At 36.8% G+C, this 14191-nt stretch overlaps 1 protein-coding gene and 1 long non-coding RNA gene across 5 annotated transcripts in view; one reads left to right on the top strand and one right to left on the bottom strand.

Moving 5' to 3' along the window:
- Positions 1-3822, top strand: part of LOC118145816 (uncharacterized) — a 167323-nt gene extending 163501 nt beyond the window's left edge. Inside the window, exons 3-4 of the long non-coding RNA XR_008475178.2 lie at positions 2848-2883; positions 3685-3822. This is a non-coding gene — a long non-coding RNA (uncharacterized LOC118145816). The remainder of the gene's footprint in view (positions 1-2847; positions 2884-3684) is intronic.
- SBF2 (SET binding factor 2) overlaps positions 1-14191 on the bottom strand; it is a 495691-nt gene that overhangs the window by 140902 nt on the left and 340598 nt on the right. The window lies entirely within an intron of this gene.

The following is a 14191-nucleotide window of genomic DNA, read 5'->3' on the forward strand; positions in this document are numbered from 1 at the left end:
GTTAAGCAAAAAATAGGCAAAAGGATTTTATTACAGCTTCAGCCTCAGGTTATATTTTATCACTAAATAAACCTATAAAACCATAAAGGAGGACAGGCACAGTGGCTCACATCTTGTAATCCTAGCACTTTGGGAGGCGGAGGCGGGCAGATCAACTAGGTTGGGAGTTCAAGACCAGCCTGACCAACATGGAGAAACCCTGTCTGTAGTAAAAAGAAATTACAAAATTAGCCAGGCTTGGTGGTGCATGCCTGTAATCCTAGCTACTCAGGTGGCTAGGACAGGAGAATTGCTTGAACCCGGGAGGCAGAGGTTGTGGTAAGCCAAGATTGTGCCATTACATTCCAGGCCAGGCAACGAGACCGAAACTCCATCTCAAAAAGCAAAAAGACTAGGCAAGGTGGCTCACACCTGTAATCCCAGCACTTTGGGAAGCCAAGGTGGGCAGATCACCTGAAGTTGGGAGTTTGAGATCAGCCTGACCAACATAAAGAAATTCCACCTCTACTAAAAAAAAAAAAAGAACAAAATTAGCCAGATGTGGTAACGGTGCATGCCTGTAATCCCAGCTACTAGGGAGGCTGAGGCCGGAGAATCGCTTGAACCGGGAGGTGGAGGTTGTGGTGAGCTGAGATTGTGCCATTATACTCCAGCCTGGGACACAAAAGCAAAACTCTGTCTCAAAAAAATACAAAAACCAAAACAAACAAAAAAACAAAACAGGCTGGGTGGTGGCTCACACCTGTAATCCCAGCATTTTGGGAGGTCAAGACGGACAGATCATGAGGTCAGGAGTTCTAGACCAGCCTGGCCAACATGGTGAAACCCCGTCTCTACTAAAAATACAAAAATTAGCTGAGTGTGGTGCTGCATGCCTGTAATCCCAACTACCCAGGAAGCTGAGGCAGGAGAATTGCTTGAACCCAGGAGGCAGAGGTTGCAGTGAGCCGAGATCATGCCACTGCATTCCAGCCTGGGAGACTCCATCTCAAAAAACAAAACAAAACAAAAAAAACCATAAAGGATGTATCACAGTTTTGAATATCACTGTTATTTATATGTATAATGACTCCCATTGAGATAGAAGGTGAATGCTAGGCTTGACAAACAATAGCAAGCTTTATTTTAAGTTCTTTGAATGGACCAAGTCAGTTTCAACTTTATTTGCCTGGAAACTAGAACACTGCATCTGGCTTATGGTAATAATAGCTAACATTTATTAAGTGTTTATTAAGTATCACACATATTCTAAGTATGAATTTACAGATAATATTTCATTTAATCTTTACAATGTCTCAATTAGATAAGATACTGAAATTATGTCCTTTTTGTTGATGAAGAAACTAAGCCTCTCAGAGGTTTAATTATTTGCCTGAAATTACATGATCACAAATGGCAGAGCCAGAATTTGAATCTGGGTAGTCTTACTCCAGTATTTGTGCTTGAAATCCCAATGTTCTCTCACCTCGTAAGTGCAATAAGATATTGCACTGAATATAAAAATGGTGTCTGTGGAAACATAATTCAGGAAAAAGAAACTCTCTAATAAGTTATAAATAATATCCTCAAGAGAGTTTAAAACAGCTATGAAAAACCAATTAAAAACATAATTGTTACAATTAAAATGCACTGGAAGGGCTTGAAGAAAATTTTCTGTGTTCTTTTATTTTACTTCTATATTTAGGAATTTTAAAAAATTATGAAATATAGAGGATGAAGTTAAAGCTTCTAAAATATACCTAACAGGAGTACTGGAAACAGTGAATAGATAAGGCACATGGGACAAAGTAAAAGAAATAATTAAAAAAATTTAATCTTCAGAGGCAGACAGTCTACATAAAACAAATGAAAGAGAACTAAACTGAGACATATTGTGGTGCAATTTCATTACACCAGTGACAAAGAAAAGATTCTAAAAGCTGTGTGTGTGTGTGTGTGTGTGTGTGAGAGAGAGAGAGAGAGAGAGAGAGAGAGACGGAGAGAGAGAGAGAGAGACAGAGAGAGAGAGAGAGAAAGCAGTTCATCTACAAAGAAACAAGAATTGGGGGAGAAAAACAGCTCAACAAGGTTAGATGATAGAAAATCACACCGCGCATTACCGAGGTGGTGGGAAAGGAAGGGGGCAAGAGTTGAAAAACTGTTGGGTACTATGCTAACTACCTGGGTGATGGGATCAATTTGTACCCAAACCTCAGCATCATGCAATATACTTGTGTAACAAACCTGCACATGTACCCCCGAATCCAAAAGCTGAAATTACTTAGAAAAAGAAAATCACAAACAGCAATGTTTTCAGAGTACTGAGAAAAAATACTTAACATTTTCTTTTATTTTTTTAAAAAATAATATATACTAAAGTGGACTTATTTTCTGGCTACATAGTTCTATGGATTCTAGCATATAACCACATTAGATCATATAATCACAGCCAAGATTCAGAATATAGAACAGTCTTATCACTCCCCACATTTCTCACTGCTATCTGTTTATGGTCATGTTGTCCTGCTACCCCTAGTCCCTGGTAACTACTGGTCTCTTCCCTGACATTATGGTTTTGTCTTTTTGAGAATGTTATGTAAATGAAATTGCACTATTTATAACCTTTTGAGAGTGGCTTTTTTCACTCATGACAACATCTTTGAGATTCATCCACATTATATTATATAACAGTTCATTTTTATTGCTGAGTAGTACTCCATTGTATACATGTGCCTGTTTGTCTATCCATGCATCTGTTGAAGGACATATGGGTTGTTTCCAGATTTTGGGAATTACAAATAGAGCTGCTATTAATATTCACATACAGGTTTTTGTGTTAATGTAAGTCTTCATTTTTTTTCCTTCCAGGGTAAATCCCTAGGAATGAGATGGCTGGGTCACATGGTAAGAATATGTTTTAACTTTATGATAAACTGCCACTGTTTTCCAGATAGGTTGTACTATTTTATTTGACAGTTCTGGCATCTCTGCTTCCTTGTCAGCACTTGGTATTTTCAGTGTTTTTATTTTAGCCATTCTAGTATGTGTAGTGGCATCTTTAAGGTTTAATTTGCATTCCCCTAATGGCTAAGATATTGAACCAATTTTTATGTGCTTATATACATCTATATATCCTCTATGATAAACTGTCTGCTCAACTTTTATCTTTAATAAAAATCCAGTGGCTTGTTTTAATATTTTGTAAGAATTCTTTAGATATTTAAAAATATAAGACCTTTGACAGATATGTTTTGCCAATATTTCCTCCTAGTGTGTGGTTTGCATTTTCATTTTCAACAGTATATTTTGTAAAAAAGGTTTAAATTCTGATAAAATACAATTTATCATTTTTTTTCTTTTATGGTTTGGGCTTTTTGTGTTTTAAGAAATCCCTGCTTTACCCCAAGGTCAAAATTAGTTCCCCTATGTTTTCTTCTGAAGTTGTATAGCATAAGCGCTTATATTTAGGTCTACAACTTAATTTTTATAAATGATATTAGCTAAGAGTTGAATTTCACTTCTCCCACGTGGATGTCCTGTTCCAGTACCATCTGTTGAAAAGACTATGCTTTCCCCTTGAATTATCATGCCTTTGTTAAAAATAAATTATCTATATATATGTAGGTCTATTTCTGGCCTCCCATTTTGTTCTATGTATCTATTTAGCTATTCTTTAGTTTTATTTTGTTTTTGTTTGTTTTTCAGATGTTGTTTACTCTGTCACCCAGGCTGAAGTGCAGTGGCTTTATCTTGGCTCACTGCAACTTCTGTCTCCCGGGTTCAAGCAATTCTCCTGCTTCAGCCTCCTGAGTAGCTGAGATTACAGGTGCCTGCCACAATGTCTAGCGAATTTTTGTATTTTTAGTAGAAACAGGGTTTCATCATGTTGGCCAGGCTGGTCTTGAACTCATAACCTCAAGCGATCCACCTGCCTCAGCCTCCCTAAGTGCTGGGGTTACAAGTGTGAGCCACTGTGCCCAGCCTCTTTAGCTATTCTTAGTTTAATCTATGACTATAACTTATATATAGCTTTTACACATATATCTGCATTAAAAATGAGGTCTACTGATTTTCACTTTAAGCATTATGTTTTGTCTCAATAGAATTTTACCAAATTAAACTAGTTTATCATTATTTATATGAATACAAAATTTTTTTTTCTTTCAAACAAATTTAAAGAAATGTTATATGGTTATAGGCCAAACACCATTATAATTTAAAGACCATCTGTAGTATAGTGAAAAAACTAAAGGACTTGCTTTGAAACATATCCTTGTAACTGAGCACCCCCATTTTTCTGAGAGAGAATGAGCTATTTTTTTCTTTTCTCCATTTCTCCCTCTTTTCCTCTTCCTACTTAGCCCTTTAGAAATGCAATTATAACCTTTTACCTCCCCTTCACCAGACACTCCCTACAGAGTAAGTTCATTTAACTACGTGCTTAGAAGCTCCAGAATGGAGCTCTCACCAACCAGGAGGCTGCCTCGAGAGACAACAGTCAGTCTGAAACCCAAACTATGCCCACTAGGAAACTTTCTCCTACCTGGAGAGTTTCTGCTACCTTTACAACCTAGTTCTGCCTACAAAGACACCAGTGGTCACCAGCTCAAATGCCGGGTAGATAGGATACTGAAGCAAGTCATGTGGATCCCCTCCTCTTGCTTTCTCCCCTGCATGCCATTCATGCCAAACCCCCTTTTAAAAGCACCTGCTTTCTGCTCCAAAAGTGAAGCAGTACCCTTAAGGCAGGAAGCCTGTACTTCTTCCTCTAAGCTAGCTTTGGAATAAAAAGTCATTTTCTTTATGCTATATCTCTCTCATTAGTTGGACTCTGCACCTGGCAAGCAACTAAACCTACATTTTGGTTACATCCTATTTAAAAACAACAACAAAACAGGCAAGGTATGCTGAGCTCTACAATGGAGGGACTAAGCAATTTAAATCCAGTGGCAGGATTTTACCTACAGTGAGACAGACTTTAGTGATGGATGAGACTCTCAAAAAATGTGGCTATAATGGTTTCAGTCTAAATGTAGTTCTTAGAAACATAATGGCCACAGTTTACTATCGTTGTGAAATTTTGAATTTGTCAAAAGTTGTTTGAGTAAGTAACCTTAAAGAATGAAAAGCTATTTACAATGGGACATATTTTCTTGCCTCTAAAGCAATACTCGGTTCTAAGTCACCATTTCCTAGCCAGGCTCCTCCTGGCACATGGAGATCATGCTGTGAATTGCAGGAGAAAGGGTTTAGCAGTACACTTTGGAATGTAACCCCTTACTAGCAAAGTATCTGTACCAAACTGATTTTCTTTACCCTTTAAAAAAAGAATCTCTAGTTCCTGGCTCCAAACAGCCACCTAAATTTCAATCAAATATTGCAATAAAATCCAAACTAAGTGTATTTCACTGAAGTATAAAGTGTGAGGCAGAGAATTAGAGACCAGATTTGTTAGCTTAGGTCGAATTTCATGCTAGTTCCATTAATTAAAAAGCAATTTTTCCTAAATCTCTGTAATGGCTTTGATGCTCTCAATTGTTCTTACTTACATCCACCACCATTCCAGGAGCTTCTATCATCAGGATCAAAGGAAAATGAATGATAGTAAAGTAAAGCAAGACTAGTGTCTTAAGCTAAAGTTTGAGCATGGGTTTCTACAGCAATGATGTCTGACTGAAATACAGATGGTCCCAGACTTACGATGGTTTGACTTAACAATTTTTTGAGTTTAAGATGATGTGAAAGTGATATGCATTCAGTACAGAGTATACTTGGAGTTCCACACAATATTCTATTTTCTACTTTTAGTATAGTATTCAATAAATTACAGGAGATATTTGACACTTTATTATAAAACAGGCTTTGTATTAGATGATTCTGCCCAACTGTAGGCTAATGTGTTTTGAGCATGTTTAAAGTAGGCTAGGCGAAGCTATGATGTTCAGTAGCCTAGGTGTATTAAATGCATTTTCTTATTTTTATTGATTGACTGATTGAGACAGGCTCTTGTTCTGTCACTCAGGCTGGAATGCAGTGGCATGATCACAGCTCACTGCAGCCTCCACCTTCCAGGCTCAGGCAATCCTCTCGCCTCAGTCTCCCAAGTAGCTGGGACACAGGTACACATCATCATTTCCAGCTATTTTTTGAATGTTTCATAGAGATGAGGTCTCACTATGTTGTTCAGGTTGGTCTTAAACTCCTGGGCTCAAGCAGTCCTCCCTCCTCAGTCTCCCAAAGTGTTGGAATTATAGGCATGAGTTACAGCACCCGGCCTAAGTGCACTTTCAACTTATGATATTTTCAACTTACGAAGAGTTTATCAGGATGTAACCCTACTCTAAGTCAAGCAGGATCTGTATGATGTGAGCCATATGTGTAATTTAATATTTTCTAGTATCCTCATTCAAAATAGTAAAAGGAAACAGTAATTAAATGTCTTTTATCTAACCCAACACATCTAAAATATGATAATTCAACTTAAAACTAATATAAAAATCACTAATCAGATATTTTACACTCCTTTTTTGGACTAAGTCCTCAACATCCAGTGTGTATTTCATACTAACAGCACACGTCAGTTTGGACTAGACATATTTCCCCTCGTCGTATCTAGTTCCACATGTGTCACACATTACACTGTAATACCGTTAATATATAGATCTTGGAATCCTAAAGTTATAGAAAGTATGATCTTCTATCTCTTTTCTTCCCACAACTGCCCTTTCCTTAGGCTTTTGGCTGCTATTTTTGGAATACTGGTTAGAAAATTATGGCAGGGGACATCAAATCAGGGTTCTGAACTTGTTATAGGGCTACTAAAAGATGTCAGTTTCTGCAGGCTAAAAAATAAGGAGGTTTGGAATCACGTAGTAACATGTTTTCCATGAAATTAGTTACAGATAAAAGAGAGAATAGTTTGAACTTCAAAGGCTATCAAAGTCAGATAGCCTCAAAGACTGATATGTGGATCTTTCCCCCTTTGACCTTGTTATGAAACTAGGCTGTTTCCATTGCAGACTATCTATAATCTGGCTTAAGCTGTACTTATAAAAATATTTTAGTCTCCTTGTTTAATTTTTTATTTTCACACTGAGTTTTGGTGATTTCTGCATGAATAAGTAGAAAAATATTTGGGGTAGACTGTATTTGATTTTCCTGTAGCTATTAGCAACTTGCAAACCTTTTTATCACTGGTGACAATTCAAAATTGAAGTTTAGCCTTAAGAATTAAAAAAAAAACTGTCTTTTTTTTTTTTTTTTAACAAACTATCATTGGAAAGACTGAAAATCTTAAGCAGGGAAAAAAACCCAAAAGGATGGCCCCTACCTTAAATTTCATAATGCTATATCTATCAAAATTCTTATATTAGGACACACATTCTTTTCAAGTGCACAAGAAATAGCTGCCAGTATAGACCATATACTGGACCATAAAACATCTTACAATAAATTTAGAAGCATGTTACCTGAACAAGATAGAAGTTACAAAGTATTAAGAGAAAAACCTTTGAAAGATCCACACAAAGATTATAATATAAACTATATAACGTAATTCTAAATAACCTAAGGGTTCAAAGAAAATCAAAAGGGAAATGAGAAAGTATTTAAAAATGAGTAAAAATGAGCCGGGTGTGGTGGCTCACGCTTGTAATCCCAGCACTTTGGGAGGCTGAGGCAGGCAGATCATCTGAGGGCGGGAGTTCAAGACCAGCTTGACCAACATGGAGAAACCCCATCTCTACTAAAAATACAAAATTAGCTGGGTGTGGTGGCACATGCCTGTAATCCCAACTAATTGGGAGGCTGAGGTAGGAAAATCACTGGAACCCAGGAGGTGGAGGTTGCAATGAGCCGAGATTGCACCACTGCACCCCAAACTGGGCAACAAGAGTGAAACTCCGTCTTAAAAAAAAAAAAAGAATAAAAATGAAAACATATTATATAAAAATTGGTTGGCTGCTGGTAAGGCAGTACTTAGTGAGAAATTTATAGCACTACATACCTCTGTTAGAAAAGAAGAAAGGTTTTGAATCAATTATTTTAGCATCTACCTTAAGAAAACAGACAAATAACCAGTTAAATATAAAGTAAGTAGAAGAAAGGAAATAAAACTTCATGTAGAAATCAGTAACAGAAAACACAAAAAAACAATAGTGAGAGAATCAATAAAACCCAAAACTGATTCTCTGAGAAGTTTAATATATCACTCCCTAGCTTGACTGAACACAATAAAAAGGGGAGACAACAAATTATAGCCATGAGAAATGACAGAGATAACATTACTGTAGATTCTATAGATATTAAAAAGATAATGAACTAGGATTAACATGTTATGTCTATACATTGGACGACTTAGACAAAATGAATAAATTCCTTTTAAGATATCAATTGGTAAAGACCTCTTACAAAATAAATAACCCTAATATACCATGTCTATAAAATAATTAAACTTGAAGTAAAACCTTCTCATAAAGAAAAATCCAGGCCTGGATGGCTTTATTTGTGAATTCCACCAAATATGTAAGGAAGCAATAATACCAATTCTAGACAAACTCTACTGGAAAATCGAGCTGGAGTATACACTTACCAACTCATTTTATGAGGTCATATTTAAAAAGTTAAACTAGATACAGTAATATGTGCCTATAGTTCCAGCTATTTGAGAGGCTGACGCAAGACGATCACTGGAGCCAGTCTGGGCAAGATAGCAAGTCCTCTGTCTCTAATAAAATAAAAAAGTTAAATAATAAAATAAAAAGTACATCATGATCTAGTGGAATGGAAAGCTGGTTTCACATTAGAAAATCAACCAATGTAATTCACCCTGTTAAAAAACTAAAGAGAAAAACCATCTGATCACCTTAAAAGATACAGAAAAAAACAGCTGACGAAAAACCACATCAATTTTTTGATTCCTCAATATTCTAGGAATCAAAGGACACTTCCATAAACAAATAAGAAAGCATCTACAAAAAACCCCTATAGCCAATGTCTGCACTTAAATCTGTACTTTTTTTTTTTGAGATGAAGTTTTGTTCTTGCTGCCCAGGATGGAGTGCAATGGCACTATCTCGGCTCACTGCAACCTCGCCTCCCGGGTTCAAGCGATTCTCCTGTCTCAGCCTCCCCAGTAGCTGGGATTACAGGGAAGTACCAACACACCAGGCTAATTTTTGTATATTTAGTAGAGACAGGGTTTCTCCATGTTGGCCAGGTCTTGAACTCCTGACCTCAGGTGATCCATCCGTCTCAGCTTCCCAAATAAATATATACTATTTTTCACAAAAGGGCAAAGCCAATTCTTTTAGGAAATGAATGATGCCACAACAACTGTATACCTGTTTGTAAAAGAAATGAACTTGGTCCCATACCTTGTACCAACTTCAAAAAAACTCAAAACAGCTGAGACCTAAATATGAAACCTAAATGTTTGGCATTTTTAGAAGAAAACAGGAGACAATTTTTGTCACTTGGGTTTAGAAAAGACTTCTTAGATATGATACCAAGTGCATATCTATCCATAAAGAACAAATTGATAAACTGGACTTCATCAAAATAAAAAGCTTCTGATCTTTGAAAGACACTGCTCAGAGAATAAAAATATAAGACAATAATTGAAAATCATATATTTGAGAAAGGACTTGTATTCAGAATAAAGATTTTTCCAAACTTAGTAATAGGGAAACAACCCAATTTAAAAAGGGCAAAATATTTGAATAGATATATCAACAAAGATATACAGATGATAAATAAGTATATTTTTCTTTGTTTTTTTTTTCTTTGATAAATAAGTATAAATCAAGATGTCCTATATCATTAGTCATCAGGAAAGGGCATATTAAAATTACATGAGATACCACTACACACCTCTTAGGATGGCTTCAAATGGAAAGACTGACCACAAGAAGTGTTAAGAGGGTGTGGAAATACTGGAATTCTCATATACTCATGGTGGGAATGTAAAATGATACAGCTGCTTGAAATACAGCTTAGACATTTCTTAAAAAGTTAAAACTACACTTACTATAGGCTCCAGCCAATCTACTCCTGTGATTTTAAACAAGATAAATAAATGCGTATGTCCATCAAAGACTTAGGCATGAATGTTCGGAGCAGGTTTACTTTTACCAGCCCCTAGCTGAAAATGAATCAAGTATTCATTAACATGTGAATGGATAAGTAAAAGTAATTGAGGTTTTTGCATTGCTGGAATTTGCTGTTTGATACAAGAATATGTTCTTAAATAAATGTGGTGATATTATACATCATTTTAATGGGCATTTCTCGCTTTTTCTTTTGTTAATGGCTTATTTCTTGATTTTTTTAATGTTTATTTTAGACTATGAAAATGATGTTAGACAAAAAGCAAATTCGAGCAATTTTCTTATTCAAGTTCAAAATGGGTTGTAAAGCAGCAGAGACAACTTGGAATATCAACAACACATTTGGCCCAGGAACTGCTAACAAATGTTCAGTGCAGTAGTGTTCAAGAAGTTTTGCAAACGAGGATGATGAGGAGTGTAGTAGCCAGTCATCCGAAGTTGGCAATGACCAACTGAGAGCAATCATCAAAGCTCATCCTTTTTTTTTTTTCTTTTACTGTATTTTAGGTTTTGGGGTACATGTGAAGAACATGCAAGATAGTTGCATAGGTACACACGTGGCAGTGTGATTTGCTGCCTTCCTGCCCTTCACCTATATCTGGCATTTCTCCCCATGCTATCTCTCCCCAACTCCCCACTCCTCGCTGTCCCTCCCCTATTTCCCCCCAACAGACCCCAGTGTGTAGTTCTCCCCTCCCTGTGTCCATGTGTTCTCATCGTTCAACACCCACCTATGAGTGAGAACATGCGAAGCTCATCCTTTTACAAATACACGAGAAGTTGCTGAAGAACTCAGTAACAACCATTCTATGGTCATTCAACATTTGAAGCAAATTGGAACGGTGAAAAAGCTTAAGTGGGTGCCTCATGAGCTGAGCCAAAAAAAGAAGAAAAAAAACCACATCATTTTGAAGTGTCATCTTTTCTTATTCTATGCAACAAGAAAACATATCTCAATCGGATGGTGATGTGCCACAAATGTGTATTATATATGACAACCAGTGATGACTCAGTGGTTGGACTGAGAAGAAGCTCCAAAGTGCTTCCCAAAGCCAAATTTGCACCTAAAATAGGTCATGGTCACTGTTTGGTGGTTTGCTGCCAGTTTGATCCATGACAGCTTTCTGAATCCTGGTGAAATCATTATATCTGAGAACGATAGTCAGCAAAGCAATGAGATGCACTGAAAATGGCAAGGCCTGCAGCTGGCACTGGTTAATGGAAAGGGCCCAATTATTCTCCATGACAATGCTTGACCACATGTCACACAACCAACACTTCAAAAGTTAAACAAATTGGGCTACAAAGTGTTGCCTCACCATATGCACCCAACCCTCTTGTCAACTGACTACCACTTCTTCAAGCATCTCAACAACTTGTTGCAGGGAAAACATTTCCACAACCAGCAGGATGCAGCAGATGCTTTCTAGGAGTTTGTCAAATCCTGAAGCACAGATACTTATGCTACAGGAATAAAGGAACTTATTTCTCATTGGCAAAATGTGTTGACTGTAATGGTTCCTACTTTGGTAAATAAAGATGTTTTCATTATTCAACTCCCATGGACAGAGGGAGGGAAACAACACTTACTAGGGCCTGTTGGGAGATGGTGGTGGTGGGAGAGCATCAGGGAAAAGAGCTGATGCACGCTGGGCTTAATACTAGGGTGATGGGTTGATAGGTGCAGTAAACCACCAAGGCACAAGTTTACCTATGTAACAAACCTGAACATCCTGCACATGTATCCCAAAACTTAATAAAAAAAATTTTTAAAAAGCAAAAACAGGTGGGAAAAAAAGATGTGTTTGAGCCTAGTTATAATGATTTAAAATCCACTGTCCAAAACCGCATTGACTTTTGCACCAATCTACTATTTGTACAATGTATGACACTACTATTCACCATTAAAAAGAAACGAACTATCGATGCATGCTACATACATCAAAATGGTGACGGCGAATAAAAGAATCCAGACCAAAAAAGTTACATATTTGATTCCACTTACATAAAATTTAGAAAATGCAAACTAATCTACAGTTTCAGAGAAAAGATCAGCAGTTGCCTAGGAATGGGTATAGAGGCAGGGTGTTGAGAAGAGGGGATAGTATCCTTTGTATCCCCTTTTCTTTCTTGCACAAAAGGGTAAAATAAACTTTTGGGGATAATGAATTTGTTCATTATTTTGTGGTGATAGTTTCATAGATGTCTATACATGTTAAAAAGTTATTAACTTGTACACTTAAAATATACTGTTTACATGTCAAGATTTCTGTTTATTATGTTAAAAATGTTGCAGGTATCAGTGCTATGGTAAGAGTGCAGGAGAGATGACAATAGTGGCTATTTCAATCTGGTTATGACGTGAAAGATGAAACCTGAGCCGAGGCTTAGATCAAATATTCACCAGATTTGGAGGGATGTGTAAGGGTACAAAGGTAAAACACAGTTTGGTCACTATACTGTAAAAAAGGTGGATGAATGAAATTGAAAGTAGTAGGAAAAGATGCAGTGATAAACATAAGGCTAAAGAAGAAGGCATGGATTTATACGACATTTATGGATATTTTACCTTTACTTTCTAGGTTAGTAAAGATGGCAGATTAACAACAAACATTCCCATTGACTTTCTTCCCCAACCCCACTTAAATTACAATATACCATTTTCATTAAAAAAGGCATATGGTATAAATACATACTTATAAGGATGGGAAGAAATAGCTGAAATGTACAGGAACAAATGGCAGAAATGAGAGTGTTAAATGCAAAACTAGCAATGAGGAAAATTAAGAACAATCCAATTTACACATAAGAATCTTCAAAGACTCAAGAACTGGCAGCATCATATGCTTCTCAAATTGAGTAAAGGCAGTATTACAGAAGGAGAACTATTTCAAATCTGGTTTTTAAAAAAGTTGGACCACCCAACTATCTTATCCACTCCACATAATTGGAATACTGTCCCTTGCCTAACCTAGCTAATGACTAGGGACAGCACAACAGAGGATCGCTGGGTTTCAGGACATCAGATACAGCTAGAGGTAGGTATATCATGCTGAAAATAAGAGAAATTCAGTAAAATATTACAGACTGAGTGTTAGGATATCCAGCCCTCTTATTCTACTGGGCTCCTAGAACTCTGGAAGCCAATTCTTCACACTCAGGCAGAACACTAGAAGATTACTTTCTGGGACCACATGAAGAACACCTAACTCGCACCCAAAAGAAAAGAACAAAGAACTAAAGATAACGTATTGAGGGCTCCCTTAGACACAAACAACCAAAGATCACTAGACACCTGAGCAAAAGTTCTATACAAAAACCAAAAACAAAAAGAAAAAAATTTAAAAAGACACTTTGGGAAAACAGAAACCATGCAGATAGAAAACTTCTCTGTCTCTCTATCTCAAACATACACAAAGAGAGAGACATACATATACCAACACACACACACACACACACACACACACACACTATCCTAAGAGATATATGTGCAATTATTACACTCATGAAACAAAATCAGAATACTAATAAAAAGGGGAATATATGGAAAATAAAAAGAGTTCCCACATATTAAAAATATAATAACTGAAATGTAAAACTCAATGGAAGGTGTGGAAGAAAACATGGAGATAATCTTTTAGAAGGTAAAGCAAATAGTAGAATAAAGAAAAGAAAATTAGAGGTCTGGTCTGGGAGGGCTATCTTTGTTTGTTTTCTGTTGCTACAACAGAATGCCATGGACTGGGTAATTTATAAAGAACGGAGGTTTATTTAGTTCACAGCTCTGAAACTGGGAAGTCCAAGAGCATGGCAACAGCATATGGTGAGAGCCTCACTGTGTCATAACATGGCAGAGAGGGGAAGGGGAAGCAGGCAGTGCAAAAGGGGCACTAGGGACAGCTTCATTTTATTACAACCTGCTCTTGTGGGAACTAATGCAATCCCATGAGAGCGAGAACGCTTTCACTCCCTTGAGGATTAACTCAGTTATGAAAGAGGGCATTAAATCCCTTTAAATGACCTCATCATCTCTTAAAGGTCTTATATCAAGGGCCAAATTCCTACACATTAATTCTGAGGAATGCACTCAAACTATAGCAAGGGCC

This window comes from Callithrix jacchus, chromosome 10, assembly GCF_049354715.1.
Source record: "Callithrix jacchus isolate 240 chromosome 10, calJac240_pri, whole genome shotgun sequence".
In the NCBI taxonomy this organism is placed as follows: Eukaryota; Metazoa; Chordata; class Mammalia; order Primates; family Cebidae; genus Callithrix; species Callithrix jacchus.